Below are 12,885 nucleotides of genomic sequence, written 5' to 3'. Positions count from 1 at the left end.
GCTGTAAAGTAAAGTTGTGGGTGAAAAGGAAGGATACCTCAAGTTGGAAAATGGGCTTAGAAGGGACATTAAAAAAGGAACTTGCTCTGAAATGCTTTTTGAAAGGTATTTTTTGGTGTTGAGGTATCCAAAAAGCTGAAAAGTATAGTTGTGGGTGAAAAGGATGGATGCTTCACGTTGGAAAATGGGTTTAGAAGGGACATCAAGAAAAGAAGTTGCTCTGAAATGCTTTTTGAAAGGTATTTCTTGGTGTTGAGGCATCCAAAAAACTGTAAAGTAATGTTGTGGGTGAAAAGGATGGATGCTTCAAGTTGGAAAATGGGTTTAGGAGGGACGTTATGTAAAGATGTTGCTCTGAAATGCCTTTTGAAAAGTATTTCTAGGTGTTGAGGTATCCAAAAAACTGTAAAGTAAAGTTGTGGGTGAAAAGGAAGGATGCTTCAAGTTGGAAAATGGGTTTAGAAGGGAAATTAAGAAAAGAAGTTGCTCTGAAATTTCTTTTGAAAGGTATTTTTTGGTGTTGAGGTATCCAAAAAACTGTAAAGTAAAGTTGTGGGTGAAAAGAATGGGTACTTGAAGTTGGAAAATGGGCTTAGAAGGGACATTAAGAAAGGAACTTGCTCTGAAATGTCTTTCGAAAGGTATTTCTTGGTGTTGAGGTATCCGAAAAAGCTGTAAAGTAAAGTTGTGGGTGAAAAAGATGGGTTCTTCAAGTTGGAAAATGGGTTTAGAATGGACATTAAGAAAAGAAGTTGCTCTGAAATGTCTTTTGAAAGGTAATTCTTGGTGTTTGAGGTATCCAAAAAACTGTAAAGTAAAGTTGTGGGTGAAAAGAATGGATACTTCAAGTTGGAAAATGGGCTTAGAAGGGACATTAAGAAAGGAACTTGCTCTGAAATGCTTTTTGAAAGGTATTTCTTGGTGTTGAGGTATCCAAAAAGCTGTAAAGTAAAGTTATGGGTGAAAAGAATGGATGCTTCAAGTTGGAAAATGGATTTAGAAGGGAAATTGAGAAAAGAACTTGCTCTGAAATGTCTTTTGAAAAGTATTTCTTGGTGTTGAGGTATCCAAAAGCTGTAAAACAAAGTTGTGGGTGAAAAGGATGGGTACTTCAAGTTGTAAAATGGGTTTAGGAAGGACATTAGGAAAAGAACTTGTTCTGAAATGTCTTTTGAAAGGTATTGCTTGGTGTTGGAGCATTCAAAAAGCTGTAAAGTAAAGTTTTGGGTGAAAAGGAAGGATGCTTCAATTTGTAAATGGGTTTAAAAGGGACATTAAGAAAGGAACTTGCTGTGAAATGCTTTTGAAAGGTATTGCTTGATGTTGGAACATTCAAAAAGCTGTAAAGTAAAGTTGTGGGTGAAAAGGATGGGTACTTCAACTTGTAAAATTGGTTTAGGATGGACATTATGAAAAGAACTTGTTCTGAAATGTCTTTGAAAAGTATTGCATGGTATTGGCGCATTCAAAAGAACCAAAAAAGCTGTAAAGTATAGTTGTGGGTGAAAAGGATGGATGCTTCAAGTTGAAAAATGGATTTAGAATGGACATTAAGAAATGAACTTGCTCTGAAATTCCCTTTGAAAGGTATTTCTTGGTGTTGAGGTATCTAAAACGCTGTAAATTAAAGTTTTGGGTGAAAAGGATGGGTACTTCAAGTTGGAAAATGGGTTTAGAAGGGACATTAAGAAAAGAACTTGCTCTGAAGTGTCTTTGAAAAGCATTTCTTGGTGTTCAGGTATCCGAAAAAGCTGTAAAGTAAAATTGTGGGTGAAAAGGATGGATGCTTCAAGTTGGAAAATGGGTTTAGAACGAACATTAAGAAAGGAACTTGCTCTGAAATGCCCTTTGAAAGGTATTTCTTGGTGTTGAGCTATCTAAAACGCTGTAAAGTAAAGTTGTGGGTGAAAAGAATGGGTACTTCCAGTTGGAAAATGGGTTTAGAAGGGACACAAAGAAAAGAACTTGCTCTGAAATGTCTTTTGAAAGGTATTTCTTGTTGTTGAGGTATCCGAAAAAATTGTAAAGTAAAGTTGTGGGTGAAAAGGATGGGTACTTCAAGTTGGAAAATGGGTTTAGAATGAACATTAAGAAAAGAAGTTGCTCTGAAATGTCTTTTGAAAACTATTGCTTGATGTTGGAGTATCCAAAAAGCTATAAAGTAAAGTTGTGGTGAAAGCATTGGTACTTCAACTTGTAAAAAAGGGTTAAGGAATGACATTATGAAAGGAACTTGTTCTGAAAAGATATAATAAAGTGCACAAAAAAGTATTAACAAAATGGGGAGGGGACCCTTTGGGGGCCCGGGGAGGGCCTTTGGGGGTCTGGGGGCCCTTAAGGGCCGGGTGGTCCTTTGGGAGCCCGGCGGACCTTTTGGGACTGGGGGAGGGCCTTTGGGGGCCCGGGGAGGGCCTTTGGAGGTCTGGGGGCCCTTGAGGGCCGGATGGTCCTTTGGGAGCCCGGTGGACCTTTGGGGACCGGGGGAGGGCCTTTGGGGGTCTGGGGGCCCTTGTGGGCTGGGTGGTCCTTTGGGTGCCGGGAGAACCTTTGAGGACCGTGGGCTTCGTTGGGGTTTAGGGGGGGGTATGAGGGACCTTTGGGGTTGGGGTAGAGGACCTCACAACACTGTTCAAATGGAACTTGTGTATTATAACGACAACAGAGTTTCACCCTCAAATCCTCTTCTAAAATCCTCTTTTAGAATCATCTTTTAAAATGTCTCTAACTGTTCTCACCGAAGTAATTTCACATTTGAAATTACTAAGAAACCTGATTCCCCTGTTAATCTATTCATCATAATCTATTCAAGGTATTTCTTGGTGTTGAGGTATCCAAAAAGCTGTAAAGTAAAGTTGCGGGTGAAAAGGAAGGATACTTCAAGTTGGAAAATTGGCTTAGAAGGGACATTAAGAAAGGAACTTGCTCTGAAATGCTTTTTGAAAGGTATTTCTTGGTGTTAAGGTATCCAAAAAGCTGAAAAGTATAGTTGTGGGTGAAAAGAATGGATGCTTCACGTTGGAAAATGGGTTTAGAAGGGACATCAAGAAAAGAAGTTGCTCTGAAATGCTTTTTGAAAGGTATTTCTTGGTGTTGAGGCATCCAAAAAACTGTAAAGTAATGTTGTCTTCAAGTTGGAAAATGGGTTTAGGAGGGACATTACGTAAAGATGTTGCTCTGAAATGCCTTTTGAAAAGTATTTTTTGGTGTTGAGGTATCCAAAAAACTGTAAAGTAAAGTTGTGGGTGAAAAGGAAGGATGCTTCAAGTTGGAAAATGGGTTTAGAAGGGAAATTAAGAAAAGAAGTTGCTCTGAAATTCGTTTTGAAAGGTATTTCTTGGTGTTGAGGTATCCAAAAAACTGTAAAGTAAAGTTGTGGGTGAAAAGAATGGGTACTTTAAGTTGGAAAATGGGCTTAGAAGGGACATTAAGAAAGGAACTTGCTCTGAAATGTCTTTTGAAAGGTATTTCTTGGATTTGAGGTATCGGAAAAAGCTGTAAAGTAAAGTTGTGGGTGAAAAAGATGGGTTCTTCAAGTTGGAAAATGGGTTTAGAATGGACATTAAGAAAAGAAGTTGCTCTGAAATGCCTTTTGAAAAGTATTTCTTTGTGTTGAGGTATCCAAAAACTGTAAAGTAAAGTTGTGAGTGAAAAGTATGGGTACTTCAAGTTGGAAAATGGGTATAGAAGGGGCATTAAGAAAGGAACTTGCTCTGAAATGATTTTCGAAAGGTATTTCTTGGTGTTGGGGTATCCAAAAAGCTGGAAAGTAAAGTTGTGGGTGAAAAGGATGGATGCTTCATGTTGGAAGTTAGGTTTAGGAGGGATATTAAGAAAAGAAAGTGCTCTGAAATGTCTTTTGAAATGTATTTCTTGGTGTTGAGGTATCCAAAAGCTGTAAAGTAAAGTTGCGGGTGAAAAGGATGGGTACTTCAACTTGGAAAGTGGGTTTAGAAAGGACATTAAGAAAAGAACTTGTTCTGAAATGCCTTTTGAAAGATATTGCTTGGTGTTGGAGCATTCAAAAAGCTGTAAAGTAAAGTTATGGGTAAAAAGGATGGATGCTTCAATTTGTAAAATGGGTTTAGAAGGGATATTAAAAAAGGAACTTGTTGTGAAATGCTTTTGAAAGGTATTGCTTGATGTTGGAGCATTCAAAAAGCTGTAAAGTAAAGTTTTGGGTGAGAAGGATGGGTACTTCAACTTGTAAAATGGGTTTAGGATGGACATTATGAAAAGAACTTGTTCTGAAATGTCCTGAAAAGTATTGCATGGTATTGGCGCATTCAAAAGAACCAAAAAGCTGTAAAGTATAGTTGTGGGTGAAAAGGATGGATGCTTCAAGTTGGAAAATTGTTTTAGAATGGACATTAAGAAAGGAACTTGCTCTGAAATGCCCTTTGAAAGGTATTTCTTGGTGTTGAGGTATCTAAAACGCTGTAAATTAAAGTTTTGGGTGAAAAGGATGGGAACTTCAAGTTGGAAAATGGGTTTAGAAGGGACATTAAGAAAGAACTTGCTCTGAAATGTCTTTTGAAAGGTATTTCTTGGTGTTCAGGTATCCGAAAAAGCTGTAAAGTAAAATTGTGGGTGAAAAGGATGGATGCTTCAAGATGGAAAATGGGTTTAGAATGAACATTAAGAAAAGAACTTGCTCTGAAATGTCTTTTGAAAGGTATTTCTTGGTGTTGAGCTATCTAAAACGCTGTAAAGTAAAGTTGTGGGTGAAAAGGATGGGTACTTCAAGTTGGAAAATGGGTTTAGAAGGGACACATAGAAAAGAACTTGCTCTGAAATGTCTTTTGACTGGTATTTCTTGGTGTTGAGGTATCCGAAAAAGCTGTAAAGTAAAGTTGTGGGAGAAAAGGATGGGTACTTTAAGTTGGAAAATGGGTTTAGAATGAACATTAAGAAAAGAAGTTGCTCTGAAATGTCTTTTGAAAACTATTGCTTGGTATTAGTGTTCGAAAAAGCTATAAAGTAAAGTTCTGGTGAAAGGATTGGTACTTCAACTTGTAAAAAAGGGTTAAGGAATGACATTATGAAAGGAACTTGTTCTGAAAAGATATAATAAAGTGCACAAAAAAGTATTAACAAAATGGGGAGGGCCTTTGGGGGCCCGGGGAGGGCCTTTGGAGGTCTGGGGGCACTTGAGGGCCGGATGGTCCTTTGGGAGCCCGGTGGACCTTTGGGGACCGGGGGAGGGCCTTTCGGGGTCTGGGGGCCCTTGAGGGCTGGGTGGTCCTTTGGGAGCCTGGGGGACCTTTGAGGACCGGGGGCTTCCTTCGGGGTTGGGGTGGTGTATGAGGACCCTTTGGGGTTGGGGTAGAGGACCTCACAACACTGTTTAAATGGAACTTGTGTAGTATAACGACCACAGTTTCACCCTCAAATCCTCTTCTAAAATCATTTTTAAAATCATCTTTTAAAATGTCTCTAACTGTTCTCACCGAAGTAATTTCACATTTGAAATTACTAAGAAACCTGATTCCCCTGTTAATCTATTCATCGCTAAGATGTTTCTTGGAGAATTGTTTCCATGGCAATGTTTATTAATATCTTTTGGAGTTCGACCAGTAGAATTGTTTCCGAGGCAAAGACATTAATGACTTGGATATATTCCTGGAGAATTGTTTCTAGGCGAAAATTTTTAATGTCTGACAGATGATGTCATTGGTTGATTGATCTGTCAAAAAAGGGGAATTAATTTGTTGTTTCTAAGGGGAATTATTGATTCACGAAAGGGGAATTGAGGTTGACAGCACAGGTGTTCCAAATTCACAATCGATTACGCAATCAAGTTCTCGGAAACTGTCTGCATTATACTAAATTGGGACTGATAGCACAGGTGTTCTCCCTAGGGACTCTATGCCCATATATGGTGTAGGGTCACGACCTCCTGAGGCCTTTCTACTTGCATTAATTCAAAAACGTTCAAAAATTAAATAAAAAAAAAACAAGTTTTTATAATTGAAAGTAAGGAACGACGTTAAAACTTAAAACGAACAGAAATTATTCCGTATATGAAAAGGACTGTCTCCTCTTCAACGCCTCGCTCTTTACAGTAAAGTTTGACTTTCTCACAACTCTTATTTTTTTTAAACAATAAAAAACTTTAGCGTAAAGAGCGAGGCGGTGAGGAGGGGAGAGCCTTTGTTTTTTTAATTTAAAAAAACTTGTTTTTTAATTTAATGACTTGAAAGATCCAATAAGATAAAGATAAAATTATGTATCATTATATTACTAACATTATTTAGGAGTTTTTCTAGGAACTCATTAAATCCATCGTTAAACTCACGCAAGTGAGCGCTGCGCGGCTTATACAAGATATTAATAATACTTTTTATAGTAGTAAATTCTACTTCTACTGCAAAAAATTGCCCCTTACCTTCTCCATATACAAAGATAATCATTATACCACTCCTCATCCCATCCTTCACCAAGAGCGCACGATTCTTCACATGTAGGTTGTACCCTGGAAATGCATAAAGCGAAAGAGACTGGTTTTCGCAAAAAAAAAGTTTCACATAGCCCTACCTCATCAAAATGGGAAGAAAAATCTTCTAATAACTGAAAAATATCTAAGTAGCTTGATGTAACATGGACACTCCACGAGCATAAACCTAGACATTGGTTTTCCTGAAGTGACGACTAATCATAAGGCGCACGCATATTAATACTATTTCTTTTTGGCTTTAACCGGCTCACCAGGAAATCATCATCATGGGCAACTAATTTTAATCGCATATTTTTTTCTCGCTTTCATTTTTTATTCGTTCTGCTCCTCGTTGTCCTATGTCTTATAACCGTATATTTCTTTGTTCTCCACTGTGGTTTTTGACTCCTTTTAATTCTCGATGTCGCTTATCTTCCAGCCGGATATTTCTTTGTTCTTCAATTTTAATTTTGACTTGTTGTGATTGCCGTTGTCGCAAGTATTCTAACCGTATTTAACAAGGTTGCAGCTACTGCTGTAACCTTGTAAAACTTTTCAGTTGTAAAAACATGCTGACTTCCAAGTCCCCAAGAGTTGTTCATCAAACCAGGGGGACTTCAGGGAAATACGTGGGAATATACGAAGTTTTGTTTATTTGGGGGTAAAATAGGCTGTTTTTTAAAGGGTCGAACTGGTTCTCGGAAAAAGCTACAATTTTTGTATTTGACCTTGGAAATTATTCTTTATAAAATTTTGAATCCCCCCCCCATTTTTTCAACATCCCTCAAATGTATTAGTTCTGGATCATTATACTTTCGAATCCTTGGTATATTCTGACTGAGGTACCTTCTTCAGAAAAACCTATAAATAAGAAAAGCTTTATAATTCTTTTCACTTTGTTTAAAAAATCTGTTTTTTTTTTGTCAAAGAATTCTGTCAGGCTTTCCCTCTCTTGTAATTTGATGTTGATTTAATTGCTTAATTAATTATGTTTTCTTTGGCCCGGAGTTTGACTGTTCTAGATTTTTGAATGCTTAACAGCTTTTTGACGTTTTGTTCTCTTGTTAACAAATTTGAGTTGTTAGATCAGGCTGTGTAGCTTTTTAACCAGAAGGGGGAGGGCCGGAGGGGTGCCCGGAGCTTCAAAGGTACTGGAAAATAGGTTACATTCTGGGAAATAAATTACAAAAACGAGCTTTTCGATTTTGCTTTTCAACATAATAGATGCGATAGACAAAAACTGCCACAAATAAGAGTCAAGCTTTCACCCCCTTATACCCTTAAAAGACTAAAGGGCTGGTACGTATGATATTCGCCCCACCAAATGTTCTTTTTATATGTTTCACTTACACTCAATCTTAATGTAACATATCATAGAAAGATGAAAATACAATGCTTTAGAAACAAATTTGGGTTGTATATTCGCACGTTAGGGGGGGGGGGGTAAAGTGCAACAGGTCTACATTTCTAATATGTATGGTACAATCATTCTGCATATTATGAACTAAGATTTGTTTTCTAACTTCACGGTTTCCAAATACTTAACCCCCCCCCCCCTAATGTGCAAATAAATAGCGCAAATTATATATTTTCCATCTATTCTATTAAAAAGCTCATTGCATCTATACATTCCTTAATATATTCCTTAATCCCTTCCATATATTAATTGCTTAAACAATAGCGTTTTCAGCAACCCTCGTTCAAAAACTATTAACCGAAGCAAAACAAAAGTCAAGTTAAATTAAACTGTTGGCTAAGCTTATCTAGAATTTTATAATTATTTATCACTAATTTATCGAAAAGAGCAGTTTTTTAGCCAGAAGGTATTTTTTATGGTCTGAATAATTTATACCCTTTGATATTTATATGTGCCTGTATAAATAAGGACCAAGGGCGTATCCAGGAGTCTTGTTTGGGGGAGTGGGATGTTTTTTCGCGAGATTTTACAAAAAGGAACTTTAAAACTCATTAAAAAGTTTGTTTATTTGCATTTTTGCTACGTTTTACGTGTCGGAAAAAAAAAATCGGGGGTGAGTGGTCAAACCCTGGCCGCCCCCTGGATACGACTTCGAAAGTTATACCTCATTTTTCAGTAGGTGGAGATACTTTTCATTTTAAATATTTAATATATAGAATCGGTGTCCTCTCTACTATAATTTCTTTGTAACAAATGGCATTGCGTCCTTGCGATGCAGAACGGTAACAAGCGCTATTGTGGTTAATTTTGTTTGAACTTAAACATAAAATGCAAGATGGATAAATAATAGCAGTCATTACTAACATAAAAGTTTTGAGTCCTGTGATTATGCTTTTGTCTTTGACGTCAAATTTTTCTTTTATTTAACATTTTTAATTTTTGGTGATTAAAAGTAATTTCGGTAATAAAATTTTGATAATTAGTTAGCTTGTTAATTAAACGAAACAGACCTAAGAAATGAAGTTAGGTTAATCCCAATGAAATATACCCTTCATAGGACCTTTAGTTTTTATAATAATATAATTTGGGCTACACATTTGCGCATTAGGGGGGGGGGGGTTGAAGTATTTGGACAGTGCTCATACCCCCCCCCCTAATATCCAAATATATAGCCCAAATTATACAAGTTCAATGCATTCTATCACCCATCTAATCAAGTCTTTGTGGCCATGATACCGGTTTTCTGAGATCTAACCTAAGCGTAATTGTTGAGTGTGTTTCGTTTCATTAACAAGTACCTAACTTTTCTAGTGTCAGCAAAGCCAGCCGAAGATTTAGATTACGAATCTAAAATGGATCAAGAAAATACCCGGGCTCCTGTTTTTTTATCAACGGAAAAAAGGCGAATAGGAGCAGATGTATCTCTCACATGTGAAGTAAGATCATGGCTTTTCAAAGATTACATAGGTAATCTTTTTGTTCCATAAAGCTGTACAATAAAAAGCTTCTTTTGTCATATATTCTGTGGTGAAGAAAGGTTTGAAACCCCTGCGGAACAAAGTAAAAAAATACACCAAGCTAAAACAGACTTGTTGGTCATGCCAAAGATGATAGGCTAAAGAATTTCGTAAACAAGATGTATTAATAATGATAAGATATTTCCGTTGTCTTGTAAGGTCGACTAAATTGAGTCTCTGGCTTTTCAAGTAGAACATTTTTGGAAGTTGTGGTTTCTAAGAGACCCATCAAAGGAAAAGAAGACTTGATTTAGGTTTCACATGGACTTTCATTTTCCAGGAAAAAAGAGAATCATAAAATATTAAGCATTTTTGCGATTTTAATGTTCGAACTTCCTCAAATTTGCCTATGAAAGTCTGACTACGGGCTGTAACAGGACCGGCTATAATTAAAACAAATTATCCATATTTTTCTCAATTTTTAGTTAAAAACAGTATTTTTTGCTGGTGGCAGTTTACTTTTGAAAACGCATTCTTCAAAATCCCAGGGTGTATCATTTTCCTTTCAAGCTCTAGTGATTTCCCCATAGTCTCCCTAGTGTCCCAAACATGGCCGAATTAAATGACAATTGGGGGGAAATATCACAAAATCTAAAATATTGGATGCGTTTGGGGCAAGGTGAGATTTAGGTCAAAAGACCAAAGTTATTACTTTCGTAGCCTGAAGGTGACATGGAGTCATTTTCGTTCTAATCTACGAACTTAGGCTGCAATTGCTAAATTCAAGTCTTTTTGCAACAAACGGGTCTGAATTTTGATCAGCCAAAAAGTAGACATCAATGATATTATCCGAGTAAAACTTGTTTTAAAAATGTGGACGCTGAAACTAAGTTCGATAAAACATTTTTTTTACATATCTGGTTTCAACACACCAACGCATATTCGTATACGCCGTAGACTTGGCAAAGGCTAGTCATAACCTTTTAACCTAAGAATTCCAGAGAAATTACAAGGGTTTAATAATGCTTTATAATTGGCGCTCTGGGAAACAATTTTACTGCCGCTCAAGCGGTCTAAAATTGGAAATCCTTCGAAAGTTCTTTGAAAATAGAATTTTAAAATCCTGAAATATTAGTGTAGGCTTTTATCAACATATAAAAATACTGACGGTTTGTGTGTGTTTTTCTTTAAATTAAAAACCCCCTTCACATTGAAACTGAACGTTCACAACGAACTGAAACTAATCGTTCTAGGATTCTTTCTAAAAAAAACTGTTTTTAAATTATGTAGATTTTTTTTTAAATAATAATGCTTATGTCATTGGAACATTTTGACCATTGTCAGGAGAAATTAAGGCAAGTTTTGCTGCTACAATTCAACGTGAGGTAGAAACAAAATAGGCAATGTCGTAGACAAGGGCATACACAGGCTTTTGGTGCGGAGGCGGGGGGGTATTTTATTCGGGATGGGCGGGGTGTTTTTCTTCGGAGTGGGAGGAGTATTTTTCTTGGGGGGAGAGTATTTTCATCAGGGGAGTCTACACAAAAAGCTTCTAAAACGCATCAAAAATTATCTATATGGATTTTTGTTACGTTTTTACGAGTTGGGCAAAATTTTTTTTTGGGGGGGGGGGATCCAAACCCTGTCCCCCCTGGATACGGCTTTGGTCTTAGGCTATAGCTATCTGAAAGTTTTAACTTAATCTCTTTGCCGAGAAAGATTGAGGGTAGACTTACAATAACGACAAATTCAGCGATTATACAAGAATTGATAGCCTAGCTGGCTGCCCAAAATTAATTGATATTAATCCCATAGTGATGCTTTGTGCCAAGTAGTATTTAAAGTATCTGAGCTCTTAAACGGCTTATTACTTAACTAAAAAACTTACATGGGGCGACAGTTTTCGTTGTTAGAAAAATTCTCAAAATATACTTTTCCCCTTATTTAAGACTACTCCTTGTGTAAATCGACAATTTTCTCGGTAGACAGTTTTTTTAATGTGCTCTTAAACTTCCGGTTACCATGGGCTGTGGTTTGCTCTTTACTTGGTTGTTAATGAGGAGTAGCGTAGTGGAGTGGAGTAGCGGTAAAAAAAGGATTGTAAACTTCTATTTTGTAGCCTACCCTTTCATTAGCCTACCAGATATTGCACTAAAAAGACGATTTTTGGTGTCAGGATTAGGTGTCAGGAATTGTACCGCGCCAAAAAGACGATTTTTGGTGTCATTAATGAAAAAAAACTTTTTCCACAAAATAAGTTTTCAAAGAAAAGTAAAGAACTCCATTAAACCAAAATTAAGCAAAAATAAAATCAAATAATCTACCAAGCTTGAAACTACAACAAATCAGCATCGATAAATAAATGAAACCCAAAACGAACAGAAATTACAATAAATAACCGAGTCTAACTCAAAACGAGCAGAAATTAACATGATTAGGGCTCAGAACCCCTATGCCTGCTCAAGACCATAACATAATTTGCAATTTACTGAAAAAATATAATTTTTTTAGTTTTATAAGTTCAATAAATCAAATAATATTAACATTTTGATTACTAAACATCAGTATATGTATATTAAACTGACAATGCACATTCATTTGTATTTTTTTCAGTAAAGTGCAAATTATGTTCTGACCTTGGGAAGCCATAGGGCTTTTGAGCCTTACTCATGTTAATTTCTGCTCGTTTGAAAAAAATAATAATAATACATTGTGCCAACATCGCTCTTTACTATTGCGCTGCCTATGATGTGGTACATTATTATGGAAATCGCGATACGAGTTCAGGAAGAGTGCATAAGTACGATCAAGAGCTTTAAAATGGGTCATCACGAAGATTTCTACGATGTTGAAGTAGCATACTGCTTCTAGTGGTCAGCCAACGATTTATGAAACTTACTGGGGGTTGGGAGGGAGAGTAAGCAAGAGGGAGAATTGTAAAACTTGGGTTCAATGTTTTCAACTATGGAGATGTTTACAATGCTATTTTCATGCTTTCTGGCCTTTCCACTCGTTGTATGCCCTCAAAAAGTATTTATAAAAAAAAATTGTAGTTCTGCTAAATAGTAGACGATTTATGAAAAACATAAAGGGGACTGAGAGCGTGAATTTACAAGAGGGGGGATTGTAAACCTCAGGCCTAGGGTTTTCAACCATGGAGATTATGATACTACTTTAATTCATTCTTTCGAGCTCTTCCGTTCTAGGAATGGCTCCCAAAGGAAAGTTGTTCGTCCCGTATGGTACTTTGTGACAACCGCACAATGTCGAATTTAAAAAAAAATTGATTAGATATAAAAATTAGCTTTTAAATGAGCCCTAAAACAGCTCTCTATAATGTTCCAGTGCCCCACAAGTGAGGAGAAATTTCTCACTAGACGTTTAAAAAAAAAGTATTTATAAACTCTTGGTAACAATAGGCCGTGTATTGTTCTTTACTAGGTTTCAGCTATCACTGGAACCATGACAACGTGGATATTAGAGAATACTACGTTGATTTTGTTTCACTTGAGTCAAAAAGTACTTGAAAAACCTTACTGTTCATTCATTTTTATTTTCTCAATTTTACCGCCCTTTTT

The sequence above is a fragment of the Artemia sp. Qi Xiang Cuo genome, chromosome 12, assembly GCF_049724085.1.
Source record: "Artemia sp. Qi Xiang Cuo chromosome 12, ASM4972408v1, whole genome shotgun sequence".
NCBI classification, from domain to species: Eukaryota; Metazoa; Arthropoda; class Branchiopoda; order Anostraca; family Artemiidae; genus Artemia; species Artemia sp. Qi Xiang Cuo.
Note: the sequence above shows the minus strand (reverse complement) of the source record.